We start from the raw sequence: 21,359 nt of genomic DNA, 5'->3' as shown, positions 1-21,359 counted from the left end.
CGATCACAGCCCTGCGGACAGCAGATCCTGCCCGCGCCCGGCGGCCGCCACCCCTTCCCCAGCTCTTACAGCGAGCGGGAGCGAGCGGAGAGGTGCCGGGACTCACGCACACGTCCCTTTCTATATCTGTCCCTGAAAATCCCGCCGGGGGAGCCGGAATGCGGCCCCAGGACTATATTTAGGGCCCCCCCCCCCGGTCATGCTGGCACCACTGTCACACAAGCCTGGGCCAGCACAGCCTCCCGCCGCCGCGGCGGGCAGTGGGGAGAGCGAAGCTGCCAGCGCGGGCGGCGAGAACCGCGGCTCCGCTTTCACATCCAATCACCCCGGCTGCATCTGAGCGACCTGCCCGCTGGCGCCCGTCTCCTCCCAGCAGCCTGAAGACCACAGAGCTCATCATTTTCCTTCCAGCTGTACCCCCTCGGGGCACTGTCACCCGCTCCCCCCGGGCAGGGTGCGGGAGAGCCATCCGGTCCCGTTTGCTGGGCACCCAGCACCGCGTTTGCACCCTGGGATGGGCGGGGTAATTCAACAAATCCCCTCTCCTGCCATACAGAGATCGGCACTGGCCACCCCAAAATTATCCCAGGGTGCTGCAGAGCACCTTGCGAAGTGCCGTGCAACGGTGGCCAGACCCCATGGGCAAAGCCGCGGTGGGGACAAGGACAACGGGATCCTGCCTGCACCCCTCCTCCAGTCTGTGCTCCGAGACGGGGGGCACCGGGGCCCAGCGCCCACACGGTTAATTCCGAGCATCACCCCAGCCTCCGTTCCCCCACAGCCGCCACTTGCTGAAATTAAAGCAGGGCCTGATCTGATTCCTATGGCGGCTTAGCGCGCCCACTCAGCCGGTTTATCATAATCCCGACATAAAAATCGCTCCCTTGAAAACGCTCAGGGGTTTGAAGCCCTGATTGTTTGAAGAGGAAAGACTCTGTTCTCAGCACAAAGATGTGCTCCCCTCTCAGCCCCGGTCCGGCAGCTGGAGGCTTCAATCAGCGTTTCTGACCCCATGGGTACCCATGGCAGGAACTCTCACACTTTCCTTGGCACAGAGATCCCCCCAAACCCAGCCTGACCAGCTGGGCCACGCGGCACCCCAAGAAGAGCAGAGCTTTGAGGACTGGTGCTGGGAACAAGTCACCGCTGGCTGCCAGCCCTGCTGCGAGAGCTTCTCTAAAAACCATCCATCCCCTCTCCCTCCAAATCCAGCTGCAATTGCTTGTAGGATGGAATTATATCCCTGTATTTCAAAATTCTATCGATCCACACAAATTTCTCTCATATCAGTGTGATTTCTTTGTGGTGGCACTGCAGTGCTATTCCACACCTGCCCAACCCAGGGTGCATGGGGCCGTGCCGAGAGGACAAGGGGCACTCCATGGACTAGGGAGACCTTGAAGGGCTTGAGCCATCAGGGCCTCCTTTTGTTTTCAGTTTAAAACTGTAAAAGGCTGGCAAAAAAATTCCTTCAATGGGGAAATGTCAGTCTTCCTCAAACATCACAAAATCATGATTTTTAAAAAACAGTTTTTAACTACTTTTCATCATTCGGGGCTGAGAATTTTCAAATATGAAATGTAAAAAATATACATATTTTATCCATCACAAAATAAAAGTTCTCATCCCCTGGCAGTACTGACCAGCACAAGTATTTCTGCCCTTTTGCCAGTCCCCCGACCCACAGCGCGTCGCTCGTACGATGAGAGTGGTGCAAAAGGGCTTTGGCCTCAGCAACAAACTGCTCTGCTGCATTTCTGCACTGCCAACGTAAGCATCAAAGACAGAAGCTAAAGGGGATCTGCTGAGTGAAATTAATAATTTTCAACAACTATATTTGTATAGGCTCGTTGTCCTCAATGGCTCACTGAATCAGGGAAAAATTAGTATTGCATTTGCTCCCTTTCTTTTTTCCCCAACTCCAAACTGCTGCTAAGCAAGAGAAGGGATGTGGAGAGCTGACACCTCGCTTCCGAACATGCGAGTGTGTCTCCTATTAATGTCTCCAGCAGTTATGTGGCCAGAAGGGAGAACAGAGTAGACAGTGCTGAGTGTTAACCAGTCAAATCATAGTGTCCAAGTAAGCTTAAATGGCCACATGTAAACTGCAATTTGGATCAATGTCACGCAAACACACAGGGCTTACTGCTACTGCACTCCAGGAGTAAACCAGGGAGAAAAGGAAAAAAAAAATTAAAAATTAGCTGTTCACAAGACTATTCCAAAACCCTTGGAGAGAGCCAAGCTTGCAGTCACACGGACAGTCCCGCTGCTGGAAATGGTCACCCCCCACAACAAAAACTCAAATTAAAAAGAAATTCCACCCAGCCGAAGAGCGACGTGCTCCGACAGCACCCACAGACCCCAGGGACTACAGCAAAGCTTGTGGCACCAGGAATCCCAACGGACCCATCCAACGGCTGAGAGGCAACGAGTGGCTGGAACTGGTTCCCATTTCCCTCCCAGGCTGGGAGCACAAAGGGATGGGTGATGAACATGGAGGTGCTTTAGCCCCACAGTGTCACCATGTCCCTGAATGGTGGTGGGAGTCACAAGCATTCTAAAGGGAGCTTGTTGCAGCTGGGAATGAGGTGCACAAGCTCCAGAGAGCCAGGTTGGTCCTGGTGGGCTTTAAACCCACCCTCTCCATCACCGACCAGCACAGGCACCTCCTGCCCCTGGCTCCAGGCCCTCCACACATGGTTTGCTAAATTCTTGGACGAGTTTCGTCCTTGTCCCAGTTTACATCCCCCCACTCCTGCTCATGCCTTTGTTATAGCCAAGAAGTGACACCATCAAAATCAGCCTATGGCAGTGCCGCACAGAGCAGGATTGGTCACCCAGGAACACCAAAAGATGCTCACATAGCACCGCTCCCAGCCCCTGATTGGAGAAAAGGCGCTTTTCCCCCTCCTTGAGGGAAGCCAGCGGCCAATGGTGGATGGCACATGGCAGCTTCCCAGTGCTCACCCAGAATAAGAGTCCTTCGTCCCCCTGGGGAGCCACCGCACCCCTTCACACCCAGACTTTGGGCCACTGCTCGGTGCCGACGTCTGCCCACAGACATATCCTGGTCCATCAGCCTGGCCGGAGTGGCAACCACCCAGCTGGACTAGCAAGAGTTCTCCTGGCTCAGTCTGCCTGGGAAGGATGAATGAGGAGAGCTCCATGCGGTGACATCCCGCTTTGTCACCGCTTTGTCACCAAAGCCAAGGGTGTCCAGCTTCATCCTACGAGATGCTCAGGGTGTGAGCATCCATGGAGGATCTCTCCCCTTCCTTGGCGGGTGCTCCCCCTGTCCATGGAGCAAAGCTCCTGGAGCTGGTTCTCTGTTGCCCTGTCCTCTGCAATGTCCCTCTCTGACCGGGGTCAAACCACCTGGCCAGGAGAGCAGCACTTCACTCCCCCCAGGGAGCAGCAGCAGGACGGCAACAGAGAACAGGGAATCAAAGAAGAGCTTGTAAAAACTTCCCTAAATCCCTGTCACTGTCAGCATGGGCTGTGGGAACAGCACCAGGAACAATGGCAGCACCCAGGTGAACCTCAATGGGAAGATGGAAAGAAGGTTTTCCCTAAGCTTTCCCCAAGCAGATCATTACAAGAACTCCCAGTTAACACATGCACTAAATTATTCTGAATTACAGGGCCACGGGTGAGGGGGAAAAATATCTTGTTTATTAATTTCATGCAATCATATGAGCAGGATGAATCTTTCATGTCACACCCAGCACTACAGCCCTTCCCTGAATGAAGTGCCGGGGACAGCTCCTTCTGCCCTCTGGGTTTTTTTAAAGATCCCAATGAGCACATGAGCGCAACGAGCGGGTCCAGCACAGGTCAAAAGTCAGCTCATTTCTACATCTCTCACAAGAGGATTTTCATAAAGTCACAAAGCTATAATTGCTCCTTTCCAAAATTAGTTCAGGTGCCGTCACCCACATTAGCTCTTTATTATTATAAAGTCTTTTTTGGTTTGGGTTTTTTTTTTTCCTCCTTGGAATCACTGTTCTGATATTATTTTATCTTAATCCGCCATGAGATCTTTGTGTTCTTCTAAGCAAGATCAAGACACCTTTTCAAATAGGTTGCTGTGTTTTGCAGGTGGTATCTCGGGCACCCAGTCTGACTATTAAAAGCAAGTGGGAAGCACCCAGTTCACCTCTTTGACCCAAAATTCCCTTCTACGGTAGAGCAGATTAAAAAATCCCAGTTTCCATAAGGAAGAGGTTGATGCATAATCCATTAAAGAGGGATAAGAACCAGCATCAATTTGCAGAGAAGATAAATTAAGCAAAATCAAGTTCCCCACTGAGTCTCGTGTGGTTCCACACACAAGTGTTATATATATATATACATATATATATATATATATATATCTTCTGTAAATCCCCAAATTAGAATCTTGAGTCCATTCAAAGAAACGTTCATAGACAAAGGGTTAAAAGAAGAAAGAAAGCATTTGGATAGAGACACAAGGGAAGAAAAACAAAGAAAACTGCAAGAAACCATTTTCCAAATCACCATATCCTTCTTTCTAATACTGATATCAAGTTATAGCTGTCAGGGAGGAAAATATACGTATCTGTATAACAGATAGAGAAGAGGGGGGAGGGAAGGTAGAAAAAAGGAAAAAGAATCCAGCACTCATATTTTAAAACAACCATTAATAAACATTGCTCTGTTGCTGCTTTATTAAACAGATAATCCAACACAGTAATCTGTATTGATTTATGGATTCTCTGATGCTCTACGACTGGTTATGCAATGAAAGTTCATCCTTGATCTGTAGTCTGGGTCCTGGACTTAACTAATTCATAATCTGATTGGAAGTTTTACTTTGTTAATTCAATTACAGTTAACGGCCGAGGAGAGAGCGGCAACATCTTTGTCTTTCTCAACACAGACGGTTTCTTCCCATGCCCAGAATCAGTAACTCTTAAAATCACAGGAGGCAAATAGGTTCTTAAAAAAAAAAAAAAAAAAAAAAAAATCCTACCTCGGGTTTTAATTCCAGTCTCTGAAAGTTGTCTTTTCCCCCATTTTTTCCGCCTCTCATTTCCTTTCTCTTCTTTTTATTTTTTTTTCTTTTAATTTTTTCTTTTCCTTCTCTTCCTTTTGATGAATTCCCTTTCTTCTCCACATCCTCCTCAGGCGTGTAATGGGGTTATTTTTACTTTCGGTTATCTAGCTTTATGAAGAATCGACACCACTCATACAGCTAGATAACCAAAGATAACAACCAACCCCTGGAGTCTACAGCATCAGCAGGAAAAAGCCAACCTCCTCTTCTCCAGGGGTCCGGGGGCACGTGGCTTTTAAGGAAGGAACGAAGGAGGAAAACGAATAAAAAGAGATGCAAATATTAGCTGCCAGATCCGTAATATCCTCGCACAGCTACAGCCCTGGCCCTGTTCCCGCAGCCCAACCAGCCCAGGGCACAGAGTCCTGAGCATCACTGGGACAAGCAGGATCAGGCCTCTTGGAAACACAATTTGGAGCAGAATTACAGGATAACCATGCAAAGGCTGCCTATTTTCTGCCGAGTTTCAATTTGTTTCATTTGCAAACCAAATGATATTCTGCAGGTGCCGAGAATTAAGCCCACATTATTTTTAATAACTATCAAATTAATGCATTCAAACTGGTAATAATCAAAGCAAATATAATTTGCGCCCACAACTTAAAATATGCATAAAAGACCAAAAGGACATTTCCCCACCCACAAATGCATTTAACGCTCTCTAAACAAAATGACTGCAAGAAAAACCTGCCGGTTAATATAAATAGTAACTTGTAATGCTTTGGATTCAGCCAAGATCTGGGGGAATAGCGATGAATAAACACGGAAAACACAGAGGAAATGATGAAAGGGATGGAAGGGAGGAAAGAAGGAAGGCAGCGACTCGTGCTCGCGGCTCAGGACCCCGGCCCTGAGCGAGGACCGCGCATCTCGGGCAGGGACCGGGACCCGCATCCCTCCGTTCGTTCAGGGGGAGAGCGCAGCTTTCCCCCAGTAGGGAACCGCATCTCTCGCTTTCCTCTCCCCGTATCCCTCCGTCCTTTCTTCTTTCGCGGGGAACACGCATCCCTCCGTCCTTCCTTCGGGGGCTCTGCTTCCCTCTATCCTTCCTTTCTCCGGGGGTTGGGGGGGAACCCTCATTCTCCTTCGCCAGAGTGACCTGGGTCCCTCCACCCTTCCTTCCTCTGGGGTGGAACGTGCATCCCCCCGCCGTTCCTCCGCTCCAGGGCAGCCCGCATCCCTCCATTCTTCAGGGAAGCAACCCGCATCCCTCTCCCTCCCCGTGGCGCCCCGCATCCTTCCCTCCTGCCTCCACCCGCGTCCCTCCCCTCGCCGAGTGACCTGCTCCGCTCCATCCCTCTTTCACCTGCATCCCTCTTTCACCCTTCGCGCTGCGGGGAGGCGCGGAGCCCTCGCTCCGCCGAGACACCGCGGCTCCGCCGCCCCCGCCCGCGCCTCTCCCGCGGAGCGGAGCGCCGGCAGCGCGGGGGGCCGGGGCCGGGGCCGGGGCCGGGGCCGGGGCCGGGGCCGGGGCCGGGGCCGGGGCCGGGGCCCTCGCGGCGGCTCGGGGGCCCTCGCGGCGGCTCGGCTCGGCTCGGCTCGGCTCGGCTCGGCTCGGCTCGGCTCGGCTCGGCTCGGCTCGTACCTGCTGCCCGCAGCCGCTGCCCGCAGCCTCTGCGCCGGGGGGAGCGGCGCGCGGCACTTTTCATTCATGCTTTCACACTCCCGGCCCTCGCCGCCGCCGCTCATTGGCTCGGGCCCGCCTGACGTCACCCGCCCCGGCTCCCACCCCTCTGCAGCGCTCATCAGTTCATCAATGGGCTGGGGAGGGGCTGCGCGCACACGCGCGTCGCCGCCACCCGTCCCCCCCACCTGTCACCCCCATCCCCGCCATCGCCCTCCCCATCATCGCCCCCCCACCCCCGCCGCCGTCCGTCACCCCCGCCTGCCCCATCGCCGCCACCATCTCCGCCATTCTGATCTCTCCCGCTCGGTGCCACCACCATCAGCACCTCCACCGTCACCCTCAATCGCCATCGTCAACATCACCCTCATCATCACCATCATCTTCATCGCCACCCTCATTACCATGGACTTCCCCACCCTCAGCACAACGACCCTCATTACCATCGCCATCGCCACCACCCTCAGCACCACCGGCCAGCACCCATCGCCAATACCCATCGCCAACACCAAGCGTCTCCTCCACCAGCCGTGACCATCCTCCCACCACCCACCTTCCCAAGCTCAGTCTCCCTGGCTTCCCTTTCTCGGGGAGGGGAAGCCCACTCCACGCCAGTGCCAGGGCCTGGCCGCAGCGCGCAGATCCCGGATGGAATCAAATGCTGTCTTACTTCTGTAGTTGTAACCCCGCCATTAATTACCCTTTGATTTTCCTGCTATAATACAGATCCCATAAAAAAAAACCACCATGATTTTTCCTTGAAGAAGAACAGAGTTTTGGGGCTGGGTTTGTTCATTTTCTCTTGAAGTTCTCCTTGCCTTGGAATTTTTTTCCAAGTGGAAAGCCAGTTGGGTTTGGGTCTGTGAGTTTGGGCTGGGAAGTTACTCATGGCCTTTGTCTCTTTCCCGGAGCCGGATTCTCCCGCTGTCACCACCAGTGCAGCCAGTCCACCCTGTCAGGGGCCTCTCTTCCAGTTGCCCAACTGGGAAAATGGGAGCCCACTGGGCTGGCCCCCATCAGGCCCAGCACTTACAGCCCTGCCTGGGAGTGGGGAAAGGGGGATGTGGAAATAACCCCAAAATATCCTGGCCCCCTTCGCGGGGCTGGGGCTCTGCCCCCCAGGACTGTCGCTGTTCCGCCGACAGCCCCTCCCCGTGGCCTCCAGCCTGCACAAAAGGGTTTGGGGTGTGGTGTGTTGCACCTTTCTCCTTTCCCTTCGTCCACTTCCAGACTTGGGTGGAGGGAAAACCACAGATTTCGGGAAGACTCTGTGGGTGCTCACGGGGGGGATGGAGGGGGCTGCAGCACCCATTGGAGGCACCCAGGGGTCCCCCCACCTGCACCCCGTTCTCAGTTGCAGCCTCCAACTTCTTTCGGGCAAAGGGCCCGCCCCGACCCCTCCCGGAGCCGCTGGCACCCCGGGGTCGGCGCTCCCCGTGAGTTCTCCCTCCGTGGTTCCCCAGCACCCACCTGGGCCACGCTCCCCACGCCAGCGACTTCTCCTCCGTGGGCAGAGCGGGGCCGGGGGTGAAGCAGCGAGCGGAGCTGGAGCCGGGGCTCTCCTGGAAGAGAAGGCACAGAGGGGTCGGTTAAAGAGGCAGCAGCGCCGCTGGTGCCCACGCAGCCCCCACGGCGTGGGTGTCCGTGGAGCAGCTCTGTGGGGTCCCGGCGGGGCCGGCTTTCACCATTCCCCACCCTCACTGAGATGGGATTTTAGGGACACAACCGCACGCCTGCCTCTCTTTTTATTCTTCTCTTTATTAAATTCACATCTTTTTTTTTTTTTTCTAAATTTCTATTTCAGTCCTCTCCTGAAATTATAATTTTTTTTTAACCTGCCAAAAGAAGAAACACGACGATTTTTGCGATTTATCCTGCAAAAGGCTGCAAAGACAAGGATTTCGCTATCAAATTTGGATTCACCGTGGGATTACCCCTATGACAGTGCATTTTTATTTCTAATTTATTTAATATTAACATCGCATTAGAACCAGCCCGATCTGGGAGGATTTAGGGGAGGACACGAGCGATTTGCAGAAAATGCTCGGGTGTGTTTTGAGTGTCTTAACAAATAAAAACCTGCTCCGTGCTTTGCTGTCTTTCTGGGAAAAAAAGAGAATCCAAACCGCAAGGAAGCAGAAGGAGCCGCCGCCGCGATCTCGGGATCTCCCCTATAACGGCAGATTTGAGGATTTCCAGCCTTAAAATTTCCACGCACACCAGTGCATAAATAAAAACTTAATTTTCGGGGGCTAAAAACGGAGCCGAGCTGGGCAGGACCTGACCTGGTGGGTACCATGCGCTTTTTTTGCAGAGCCGTGAGCCCACGTACGACCCGAAAAATAGCCCAAAAGAAGCCCGGGTTGATTTTTTCCCGTGCACTCTTTGAGCGCAGCTGCTTCTTCCCTGCGCTGAGGAAGGAATCAAGAACAGACTGCAGGGATGAGGCTTTTTAAGACCAAAACAACAACAACAACAAAAAGACAGTAAGGACTAAAATATAAGTTAAAATAAAAATTAAAATTAAAATAAAGATTAAAGCTTCCTTGGCAGAAAAAAAAAAAAAAAAAGAAAGCCATGCGGGATTTTCCATCGGCGGCAGGACCGGAACACCCGAGCCCACTGCAACCGAGGGGCGGATTTCGGCCGGGGCATCACGTCTGGCTTCAATAACTTCTAAAAAAAGCCCTAAACCCATTTAAATTGGGTGCTCTCCGCGGCCTGAGGAGGGGGAGCCTTAGCGGGACCGCTCCGCGGCAGGAATTTATGGGGTTTGGGGGTACTAATGGAGCAGCTCCGACCTTGTTGGGGCGGAGGAGAAATCTAAGAAATGCCACACGAGCAGAAGTTCGCGAGGTGGGGAGGAACCGTGCCCCCTTCGCCCCGCACCCGCTCGCGTTCTGCCGCAGACGGTGGAGGAGGGCGGGCGGAACCTTTGCTCTGGGGCTGTTTCCACGCGCGTTTCATTCACTGGGATTTGCTTATTCCCTAGTGGGGATCCAGCTCTGCGCATCCCACCCCTCCCAAAATCCTATTCAGGGATGGGGGTAACCGGGCCCTTCTCTCCCCGGGTCACCCGGGTGCGTGTTCCTGCAGCCCACGCCCCGCGCCCCGGCCCGACCCCCGCAGCACCCCCGGCCACTCCCGCGGGGAAGGCGCTGGCGGGAGCGAGGATTTGGGGGTGCCTCTCCCTCCCCCCCACGCACGGCGAGCATCCCCCCGAGCAAAGCACGAAGCCCCGTGGATTGGCGGGGACGGCAACAGCGAATCCGCGGGCACGCGTGGAGCGGGGACGAGAACCTGGAATGGCCGTGTCCTGCCAGGCCGCTCCCACCCCCTGTCCGAGGCATAGTGGGGGATCGCAGGGGGGCCTCCGCACCCCAAAACTGGATTCTCGAGCAGGGAGAAGGTGAAATAAGTGAATCCCTCACCCAAAGTGGATCTGGGTCACCCGCAGACCGAGAGAAAAGCACGGGGAGGGGTCGGAGGGACGCGCTCGGCCGTCCCCAAACTTTCTTAGCTCGGGTGCCGAGATGCCGCGGGACGGGAGAAAAGGGAAAAGGGAGGGAAGCTCCCCCTGCCCCCGGGGCTTTGGGAGAAACTCCGACCCCGCAGCAGGCCCTGGTTGGACCCGCGCCCCCAGCCCCAGGCAGGAGCTGGACGCGCTCCACCCGGCCCCGCAGCGCTGCGGCCCCCAGCCCATAATAAAGACGCTTTGAGAGTCCTCTCCCCCCTCCGCCCCCCGCCCCCCTTATTTTTTTTTTTTTTATTATGGTTTTCTCACCGAGTCCAATAAATCGCGCGGCTCGTCTGGCCTCAGACGTGTTCAGCAACCCAAGCCCCGCCGCTTTTGTTCCGCCAAGTCTCACATTGTTTGTCCGGCTGTGCGGGGCCGGCCCCGCGAGGCGCGGAAGGCTGCGGGGGGCTCCGCGGGGGCTCCGCGCCCCGGCCCGGCCGCGAGCACGGGGCGGGGGTGGGTGGGCGATGGTCGGCCGGGAGAGCACGGCCCGGCCTCCTCTCTTTCTCCCGGGTTACCCCGACTTCTTCACCCACCTAGGGGTAGCTGTCGGCCGGGAATGCGCCCGGATGGCCAGCGGGTCCTGCCTGCGTTGCCCTCCCTGCCCTGCTCACCAGCCTGGGCTGCTGCTCTTCCTGCATTGCCCTGTCTGCCTGCCCTCCCTGCCTGCCCTGCCCTGCCCTGCCCTGCCTGCCCACCTGTCTGCATTGCTCTATCTGCCTACCTGCCCTCACTCACCCGCTCTCTTTGCCTGCCCACTCTGCCCTGTCCTCACCTGCCCTGCCCTGCCCTGCCCGCCCCCGGCCCGGTCCGGCCCGGCTCGCCCCGGCCCCACCGCCCGCGGGTCTTCGCGGTGGCCCCGAGCCCGGAGCCGCCGCCGGAGGAGCGGGGGCCGTGCCCGGCGTAAGGATATATAGGAGCGGCCGAGGAGCCTCCACGTAGCCGATACGTAAAGTGTACGTGTGAGAGTTAAAAAAAGTTGGGATGCAAATGCGGGGCCAGCTCCATCGCGCGGGGGGGCCGCCGGGGGAGCTTCGGGGTTGGGGCGAGCTGGGAGCCGCGCTATTTCCAAGCTTCCTTAACCTCTGGATTGCTCGAAATCGATCAGCAAAGCGCAGCAAGCCTGGCAATTAGGAGCTCATTACCATATATGCAAATATGGCAACCTCTCTCTCTGCAGCCACGGAGACGCGGGGCGAGAGAACCGCAGCAGCCTTTGGGGGTGGGAATTGGGGTGAGGCGTGCGGGGGAACGGGAACAAGGGGAGAAAAAAGGTTATTTGAGGGTATTTGGGTGGTTTTAAAGGAAAGCGGCCCAGCCGCGGGGGCACAAAGTGCTCGGGGGGAGCAGACACGTGCGGCCGGGGCCCTCGTGGCTGCTCCGAATTTGCTCCTTAATTCAAATAAATGTTTTCTCCCTTTGACATAAACTCCCGGCGAGCAGCACGGCCCAGCCTGAGTGGAGGGGTTCCTCCTCCCGCTGAGGACCCCCTCCCAAAACGGCGCGGTGCCCTCAGCACACACCGGGAATAACCCGGTAATTCGGGGACACGCGGAGGGCCGGGCCGGGGCCGGACCGCTCCAGCCCCGGCCCGAGGGAGTGTTTTAAAGGTAACTACTGACTTCTTGCATTTTTTTAATAACAAAACCCCCACCATAAAGCGGAGATGCCCGGCACACGCGCTCGATCGCGAGTTCCCCCTTGTTACCTGCGATTTTACAGGCATCGCAGGGGTTTTTTTGCTTAACAAGCACAGATTAGGGGCAAAGTCTCCCTGGCATTTCCTGAATGCTGATTAAAGCTGGGGGGTCACGGCAGGAGCAGCGCAAGGAGCGCGTTTTTCCGCTGTGTCGCTCGGGGCGGGCATCGGAGCGTTTTCCCCGGTGGCGTCTTACGAAGTTTCCCCCGGCGCTGGGCTTCCCCCCTCGATTTGGGAATTGACTTTGTTTCCCTCCTTCCACGAACGGTAATCACGGCGTATTAAAAAATAACGCCCATTTCAAGTTGGGCTCCGATTTTCTTCCCTTCGTAGGATTATTTTATTTTTCCGCCTAATAAATAACATTTTCTCCCTTTTGCCCGCCGTTCAAACCCCCAAATAACGAGAATGGACTCAAAATCAGGAATCAATTCCTCACGCTGAGTGTTCTGTGGTTTAGTTTAAATGATAAAAATATAGATTAAAATACCCAAAGTGAACAAAACCTCCCCAAGGGCTCCGAGGGGGATGGGGGTGGGGGGGTGGCTGCAGCCCAGCCCCGGGGGCGCCGCAGCGTCCCCGCAAGCCCGGCCGTGCGCCGGATCCGGGTTATTCCTGCTGGCAAGCGCAACAGCCGTGGAAACAGAGGGAATTGCGGGGGTCTCTTTCCTTCTGTCTTTCCAGTTTAAAAAAATTAATTTTAATTTTATTATTATTTTTTTAATATTTGGGAAAAGCCTTTTTCGGCAGTTGCATTCCCACCTCGGCAGCTGAGTCGCTTTTCCCAGCCCTGTCCGGCTCGCTGCTCTCTGCATTCCTCTACCCCATTCCTCTTTAATTCTCGAGTCACCAGGATGGTTTTTTTTTAAATTCATTTATTTACTGCGAATGGCCAGAACCGACGAACATCCTGCGCGGCCGCGGGCGGAGGAACCGTGTGTTACCCCGAGCATCTCTGTCCGTCCCGTTTGATATTTTAATTTTACTTTTATTATTATTATTACATTTCGGGATTTCAGCCGACGTTCCTGCAAACCTCCCGTGAGTTTGGAAATGCAGGAAACGCTGAATGGAAAGGAAATTAAAAAATTAAAATTCCCTTTCTGTTCCTCCTCTCCTGGCAAATTCGCAGCTATCAACGACCAACGAGATGAACAGTTTTCCCTTCAGAAATCCTCACTACAGACCCGAGAGCCTCTGGCATCGCTTCCCCACCCGCCAGCGAGAGCGGCGGCTTCGCCCACCAGATTATGCTAAAAAAAAAAAAAAAAAAAAAAAAAGTGGATTATTATTTTTCCCCTCCTTATCCCAAAGTAGCAATTAAAGAAAGTGGGAACCTTTGCCTTCCGCCAGGACAGACGTTCATTTTTGGGTCTCAAAGCGCCTCTTTATTTTCTCTGATACTGAACTTTAAAGAGGAGGGGTTGGAGCAAAGCGATAGAGAAATTCATCCCATTTCTTTCGGAATTCCCTCGGCAATGCTGGCTCCTCCAGTGGAAGGCACGCAGCCTTTGCCTCCAGCTCAGGAGCTTTGTGCCCGTCTCATCTCACATTTATTTTTCCAGTGCCAGGCGCTGCCACAGGGCATGAAAAGGGGCGTTGGTGCCGCAAAACGGGCATTTTAAACTTATTTTTGAAGAGAGTTTCTGCTAGAAGGCAAATCCCGGGCTGCGGCGGCGGGGGCGGTCAGTCTCAGATGATCCAGGAGGATTCTCACCTCGGAAAACGGGGGTTTTCGGGGGTGGGTTTCCCGGGGGAGGCAGGCGGTCAGGCACCCGCGGGACCCCCGCCGCCGCCCTCAGCCCCGCGCTCCTTGCGCGCAGCGGGGGCCGCGGAGGAGCCGCACGCCCCTTCCCCCGCACGGAGCCGCGCAGCTCCTGCACCCATTAAAAATTGAAAAAACCCTCCAGAAAACCCAAAGCAAACCAGCAATCCCCCCCAGAAGGGTCTGATTTGCAGCGCACAAGGGGAGAGGGGAGGAATGCCCCCCACCTGTGCAGCCCCCCCGGTTTTATTCCAAGGAATCTTCACCAGGCACCGCAGCGCTGTGGCTGCAGCTCTGTCCCACCAGCCCCGACCCCACCCGTAGCCCCCTGCCGAGGTGAGACCCCGGCAGAGGCCACGCACATCAGAGTGGGAGTGGGGGGGCAAATTCAGCAGCAGCACCCCCAAAACTGGTCAGAAGCCCCTGGGCCGTGCATAAACCTGGGCATGCCCTATGCAGGTGTACCCTCCTCGTGTGCACTCTGTCTGCATGCCCCTCATCTGTGTGCCCCTCATCTGTGTGCCCCTTATCCATGTGCCCCTTATCCATGTGCCCCATCCGTGTGCCCCTCATTCGTGTGCCCCTTATCCATGTGCCCCCATCCATGTGCCCCCATCCATGTGCCCCCATCCATGTGCCCCTTATCCATGTGGCCCCCATCCATGTGCCCCTTATCCATGTGCCCCCATCCGTGTGCCCCTCATCCATGTGCCCCTCATCCATGTGCCCCCCATCCATGTGCCCCTTATCCATGTGCCCCTTATCCATGTGGCCCCCATCCATGTGTCCCTTATCCATGTGCCCCTTATCCATGTGCCCCTATCCGTGTGCCCCCCATCCATGTGCCCCCATCCGTGCGCCCCCATCCGTGCATGCCCTGTGCAGGCTGCGTGTCCCATGCGTGTGGCACGCAGTGGAGCACCGCGGGATTTCCCCTCACCTGCACACAGACACACCAACTCCATCCACCCGAGCAGCTCCCAGCTCCCTCCACCAAGGGCACCTGCAGGAAGATGCTCTCCGTGCCCCTGTGCGTGTGGAGGGGCAAAACAGCCTCTGCACAATGCCCTACCTGCAGCCCTTCCCCGCTTGGGGAAAAGCAGTGGGTGCTCCCTGTCCTCTCTGGTGGGTGCTGGACACCAGCGAGCACCTCTGAGGCCGTGCAGGGTGCAGGGAGCTGGCAGGGCCCCAGTGTGGAGCAGCCTGCAGCTCTTCTGCCGGGGTTTTTAAAGGAAATTCCCTCCTTTTTTGCCAGCCAGCTCAGAGAGGCTCCGTGTGGGAGATGAGTGAGCTCTGTAAGAAATGCCACGTATGGGTCAAAGAGGATTTTTGGCTTTTAAAGTGTTTGCACTGAGATGTCCACAAAGACGCGTGGCTTTAGACAAGCTGTGCGTTATTTTCCGTAGACAGCGTCCACAGAGCTGGGCGTGCGTGTGGCTGCTGCCGAGGGACGTTCAGATCCAGGGTTTTGTATGAGATTCTCCCAGCAGTCCCAGTCACCTCAAAATCTGGGGTCCAGCTGCCTGAGCAGATTAGTGGTTTGTAGGTTCAGGGGAAGGGAAAAGGGTTTGGAGCTGGGTGGTTTCTAAATAAATGTCTTTGTCTTGGTGCCAACCTCCACTCCACGGATGGCTTTTTTCTGCCTTCGCTGGGCACTTTCACTGCTGCCTGGGCCATGCAGTGCCACCGCTTCGGCGTCCTGCAGACAAAGAAAATGCCAACAAAAGCTGCATTTTGAAGCAAGTGGGTGCACGCTGAAGGACAGCGGCAGAGAAGATCCGAAGCCATCCCCAGGCCTGCAGGGCTGTGCCAGCCGTGTTCAGGCAACTCCTGCCTGTCCGCAGCCTCTGTCCTGGGCACCCACAGCCCCCATGCTGGGCACACACAGCCTCTGTCCTGGGTATGTGCACCCTTTGCTCCATCCTTGACTAAGACCCCCACAGCGAGACAAACCCTTCTTGCCTCAGGGCTGGAAAGCCTCATGGCCTCCTCCTGGCTCTCCCCAGCAAGTGTTTCCTACCTCAGGTGGAGGTTTTAGTAATTCAAAATATTTTAATAGTTCACCCCAAAGGCTGAACTGTGGCTCAATGCCTTCAAAGGCACCCATGTAACCCAGTAGCTTCAGAGGGGAAGGGGCTTGAACCCTGAAAACAAGCAAATTCATTTGTATCAGACCGTCTCAGCCTCAGATGTGATGTTATCCTCAGCTTCAGCTCACCTCCAAACCAACATGAAAAAAAACCAAACCAGGAAAACCCCACAACCCCAAACCTAAACTGAATACCAAAATTCCCTCTTTCCATACTGGCAGGGAGCTCTGTTTTGTCTTGGTAAAATTGGGTGAAGTGTCCCCCCGGAACCTACCCTGGCTCAGCTGCCCAGAGCCCCCTGTCCAGCAGGTGCCTTTTCTTCTGCCTCAAAGGGCTTTGATCTGGACAGCTCTTTTGGAGAATGGCTGTTGTAAGGGATGCCTGGCACGAACACGGCCTGATTACAGCCCAGCTCGTTAAAAAAATGTTCCCTAGGTATTGAAGGGGATAACAAGGATATTTAAACATTCCCAGCGTGCACCTTTAAGCGGCAGAAAATAAGGGAAATTGCTATCGTTTAATTCAGTATTGCTCCTTTTGAACTCCCACTGGCTCTGCCTGCAATTGTTCCTTTGCCGGAGCCGGGAGCCGAGCCTGGATTACGGCAGCACCGGGGCTGCGGGTCCGGAGGGCTGGGAGGGCTGAGCACAGCAGGACCAGCTTCCCCACATGGCAAAAGGCTGGTGGGGCTGGTTTCCATTTGGATTTTGAAAGATTTCCCTCAATAGCCCAGAGCAGGGTCTGGGTTTGGGGCCCACAGCCCCAGTTTGTAATTACTCTCGTATTTTGTGTGCGCCAGGGAGAGGGTGGAGCAGCATTTCTTTTTTGTCTGTATCTCTGAGGAAGCTTTTTCCAAAGCGAGAGCAAAAAAATCCACAGCTGGTGTTGGTGGATGAGACACTCAGCCATGTTCTGGTAGGGGGAAAAAAAGACAAAGTCTAATTTTAGATGTTCTGAAATGCTTACAACATGCATCCCTCCAACGGCCTGGCACGGGCGCCAGTGGTTATTTCCACCCCGGCAGAAGGAGAGAACAGGGACCTGGGATCTGCTGTGCCTTGCACTGGGCTCTCCCCAGGTGACCTTGAGGGATCTCCCTCCCCTCTGGGGGCCTTTCTGCCCTGGGCAGCAATATTTACAGAGAGCAGCTGCTGGGCAGAAGAGACAGGGCTCCTCTCCTTTGGGGCAAATTTCTCACATTTTGGCTTAGCCCCTCCTGGCCAGAACTCCTTTGGGAATGTCTCCATCCCCCCAAAAAGCAGCTTTGGGAGCCCCGCTGATGAAAACCCAAGTCATGCTCTGACAGGCCATTGTTTGACAAGAAGCTCATTGTTTCCAAGGTCTTTTTCCCTCAAGTCTTGTGTCACCCCCTCCCCGCTTCCCCCAAGGTCCCGGGGGTTCCTCTGCCAGCCCCGTGGACCCCAACCCCATTCACCCCTCCCACACCCACCCCTCTCCCAGACTTTTCCTGCCAACCCTGGGGATTTTGGACCCACACCCAAACAGTTCCTCATTTTCCCGTTTAACCCCAAAAGAGCCGATCTGCAGCAGCACCGTAAGTAGGGGAGAAGCTTTCGGGAGAGCAAAGCCCCGGCACTCCCGCCCCGAAACGGGGAATGTGCCATGGAGGCAGGACAAAGCGGCTCAAAGGGCTCGGCGGGCTGCAGCCCCCTGCCCGAGCCAAGCCTTAGGGGAGGGTGAGGGTCTCAGCTTACCCGGCCTCTCATAAAAGTCTCCTCCATTCTAGCAAATAACCTTTATGTCCAGGGACTTGCAAAGTTTGCTTTCTCCCTCCAGGGTTAGTCACAGCAGGAGCGACAGAGAAAGCAACCGCTTGTAGGAGGTTCCTGCGCATAATAACCTCAGAGGAGTTTAGGTCTAAAGACTAAAAGGCTCTATTTACTTTCACTGACAAGGAACAATCTAAGCAGATGTCCTTTGATGGGATTAGTTATTAATCCTTGAATCATGGGTAAATGGGAAAATGATCCATTATTTTCTGCAAAATCCTTCACTACTTTAGATTTCAAGGATGGGGTGGAGGATTGTTAGCAGAAAGGTCTCGACCTGTCTGTTTTGGCCATTTTAAAATGTATTTTTACAGTTTGTGCCGTGGAGCGTGACTCTGAAATAAAATTTAAAAAAAAAACACCCTCAAGAAAAAGGGGTTTGATTCCACTAACAGCCGAGAACAATGCACTGTGTCAGACACACAGCAGTGATGGGCCCAGGCACTCCTTGGATGAACACCGTGAGGTTTTTAATATTGATAGTAGTGGCAACAATAACAATGAAATTAAAAATAAAAATTATTATTATTATTATTAATAATAATAATAATAAAAATAATGCCATCTCCAAAAGCCCATTCCCCAAACAGCTTTGGTAACTCCACCTAAACGTTAAATCCTCCCAACGTCTCCGTGTCCCGTCAGTGGCAAACAGCAGCTCGGTGGGCAGGTGTGGCTCGGTGTCTGCTGGGCATTCCGTAAATAGCCTCTGTAGGTGGGTGCAGTGCGTGAGATGAGGGAGGGAGGGGGAGAGCTGGTGAGATGCTGGATTGGCTCAGGGGATTCATTTCCCCAGGGGTAAATCCGTGCAGACACCTTTTGGTGCGAGGGGAGGTGCAGCAGTCGTCCCAGGGGCTGGGTGGGAGAAACGGCCCTGCACGGAGGGGCTGGGGGATGCACCAGCCACGGGTCACCCCAGCCACGGATCAACCCCCCGTGGATGGCAGAGAGGAACCGGGAGCTGGAGTTTGCCCATCCCTCGGCACTGTGGCCACAGCTCAACTTCCTGGAGTGAATATTAACAGTCCCGAGACAGCCACACACCCCGAACTCTGCCTCCGAGTCTCCCATGCAGGGAAAGCAGGAATAGATTCCCAATGAATAATTTACTCCGCTTTCTTTTGATTTGCGTTCTGATTGTGCACAGCAGTGCAGGCTCGGAGGGGGAAACATGTTCTGATTAAAGATTTATACTGGGCCTATAATTTTGTTGTTGTTGGTTAAATCTACTTCAAAGTGTGAGTAGGGTGGGTGTAAAATAAACACTCTGGAGCAGCCGGGAGCTTTTGGGCTGTCTCGGGGTGTGAGTGCACACACCAGTGGTTCCACAAATACAAACTGTGCACTCTGGAAAGGCACTGTCCACGCATCCTCCTCACATCAAATACACTCAAAAAGAGATTGAAATTATCTCTATTCCCTCAAACTACTGACTCCGTGTTCCTTCTCCTGAGCTGAAAACTCATCCCAAAAAATAAGAAATATAAACTCAGGCTTTATTCTTTTACTATTCGTTTAGTACTCTTTCACTATTCTTTTACTACCCTTTTTCTGTTCTCTACTATTCTTTGACCATACAGAGAATAGTTTCTGGCTGCAGGGAGTGATTAGACCTGGAGCTGGAAGAGGCTCTAACCAAGGGAGGAACCAAACTTCAGCTTCCACCCTCCTCCATTAATGAAACTTGGAAATATAGGAGAGAAAAACTCCAGGTCCTTCCCAGGCTGCCAGCTGAGTGAGCAGGGCAAAGGATTTTCTCTTTCTTTCCTCCCTTTTTCCCTGGCTGCCACATCCCTGGCGAGCAGAGGCACTTCCCAGAGCAGCCAGAGAGCACCTCCGGCACAAAGGGAGCGCGAGACAAACAGAATCATCCACCATTCCCAAAAGTGCCTTTGATAAACCCTCAGTGTTGCCATCCCCATCTCCAGTTGGCCAGGGAAGAGTGAGAGCTTTGTCCAAGGGGCCTGGCTCCCGCAGCTCCCAGCCTGCTGCTTGGAAAAAGCCAATTGCGGGAAATGGCGTTTTCAGCAAAAATGTTCTGGGGGGTATTTTGGGGCTGGCTGGCAGAATTCAGCCAACAGAACACATTGATATAAAGCCCTGCAAGGAGAAGCCCCTCAGAGACGGATGGCTTTGATCCCACTCTTCAAACCATCTTTTCCCATGACTGGGAAACTAATCCCAGGGAGTGCTGGCAACCCTGAGGCTTCCCCAAACCCAGGGATGGTCCAGGTCCTTGCCTCACTCGCACAGGTTGGAAATCTTGCAGGCTGCTGTCATTGTCTCGGTCAGCAAAGAGTCAGGGGATGGTTTGGGTTGTGAGGGAACATAAAGCTCATCTTGTCCCACCCCTGCCGTGGGCAGGGACACCTTCCATGATCCCAAGTTGCTCCAAGTCCAAGTGTCCAACCCGGCCTTGGACACTTCCAGGGATGGGGCAATCACAGCTTCTCTGGGCACCCTGTGCCAGGGTCTCCCCACCCTCACAGTCAAGAATTCCTTCCCAATATCCCATCTATCCCTGCCCTCTGGCAGTGGGAAGCCATTCCCTGTGTCCCGTCACTCCAGGCCCTTGTCCAAAGTCCAGAGCCTCTTTAGGCTCTGGAAGGAGCTCTAAGCTCTCCCCGGAGCCTTTTCTTCTCAAGACTGAACACCCCCAGCTCTCCCAGCCTGTCTCCAGAGCAGAGGGGCTCCAGAGCCCTCGGAGCATCTCCATGGCCTCCTCTGGACTCGCTCCAGCAGCTCCATGTCCTTCCTGTGCTGGGGCCCCAGAGCTGGAGGCAGCTCTGCAGGGGGGTCTCAGCAGAGCAGAACGGAGGGCTGGGTTCCCCCCTCACCTGCTGCCGATGGTGCTGTGGATGTGCCCGGCACAGCGTTGGCTTTCTGGGCTGCCCATGCACGTGGCCGGTTCATATCAAGGCACATCTCTGCGGTTTTACTCATTCCCACGGAATTCATCCCAGGCTGAGGAGCTCCCCAACCACGCAGCCACGAGACAGTGAAAAATGGAGACAGCCCACTGGGGCCCAAACCGCCCCACGCTGCAGCCCCGGGATGGCCCAAAGCCTCGCACCCCCTCGAGCCCCCATTTCCAGCCGCCCCGGTAGCGGTGATTGACAGCTGTCAATCAGCGCCGCGGGGCGCTGCGCTCTGCCGCCACCTGGCGGCCGCTACGGCGAAACGCGCCCCCCCCCTCCCCCCCAATCCGGACCGGGGGGGGCATCGGGAGTAACTTGGCTTTGAGAGCATTAAAGGAAATAAAGCGTCGGGGCTGAACCCTGGGGGGTGGGTGGGGAAGGGGATCCCCCCTCCCCTGCATCAGTTTGGGGTGAAAAGGTGATTTTTGCTGGGAGTAACCTCTTGGCCGGGTTTAGTTGAAATCATAGAAACATGGAATATTTAAGGCTGGAAGAGGCCTCCGAGGTCATCGAGTCCAACTCTTCCCCCAGCACTGCTCAGGTCGCCACTAATGCAAGTCCCCAGGTGCCACATCCACTGTTAAATCCCGTCAGGAATGATGGCACCACCACTGGGAAGTCTACGCCAGTGCCTGACCACCCTCTCAATGAAGGAATTTTCCCAATATCCCACCTAAAACTCTCCTGGCACAACTTGAGGCCATTCCCTCTCCTCCTGTCCCTGTTCCCTGGGAGCAGAGCCCGACCCCCTCCGGCTGCCCCCTCCTGTCAGGGACTTGTGCAGAGCCACAAGGTCCCCCCTGAGCCCCCTTTTCTCCAGGCTGAGCTTCTTCCCCAGCTCCATTCCCTTCTCTGGACATGCTCCAGCCCCTCAAG

The 21,359-nt window shown here is 54.8% G+C and overlaps 1 long non-coding RNA gene across 1 annotated transcript; it reads right to left on the bottom strand.

The window, feature by feature from the left end:
* Positions 1–12,726: 12,726 nt before the first annotated feature.
* On the bottom strand, positions 12,727–17,617 carry LOC125318040. The gene is made up of 3 exons (XR_007200260.1): positions 17,491–17,617; positions 14,758–15,384; positions 12,727–13,173 (listed from the first exon to the last, which is right to left on the bottom strand). It is a non-coding gene; the product is annotated as an uncharacterized LOC125318040 (long non-coding RNA).
* Positions 17,618–21,359: the final 3,742 nt, after the last annotated feature.

Source organism: Corvus hawaiiensis, chromosome 29, assembly GCF_020740725.1.
Source record: "Corvus hawaiiensis isolate bCorHaw1 chromosome 29, bCorHaw1.pri.cur, whole genome shotgun sequence".
Taxonomy (NCBI): Eukaryota; Metazoa; Chordata; class Aves; order Passeriformes; family Corvidae; genus Corvus; species Corvus hawaiiensis.
This window is presented reverse-complemented; position numbering and strand designations above follow the sequence as displayed.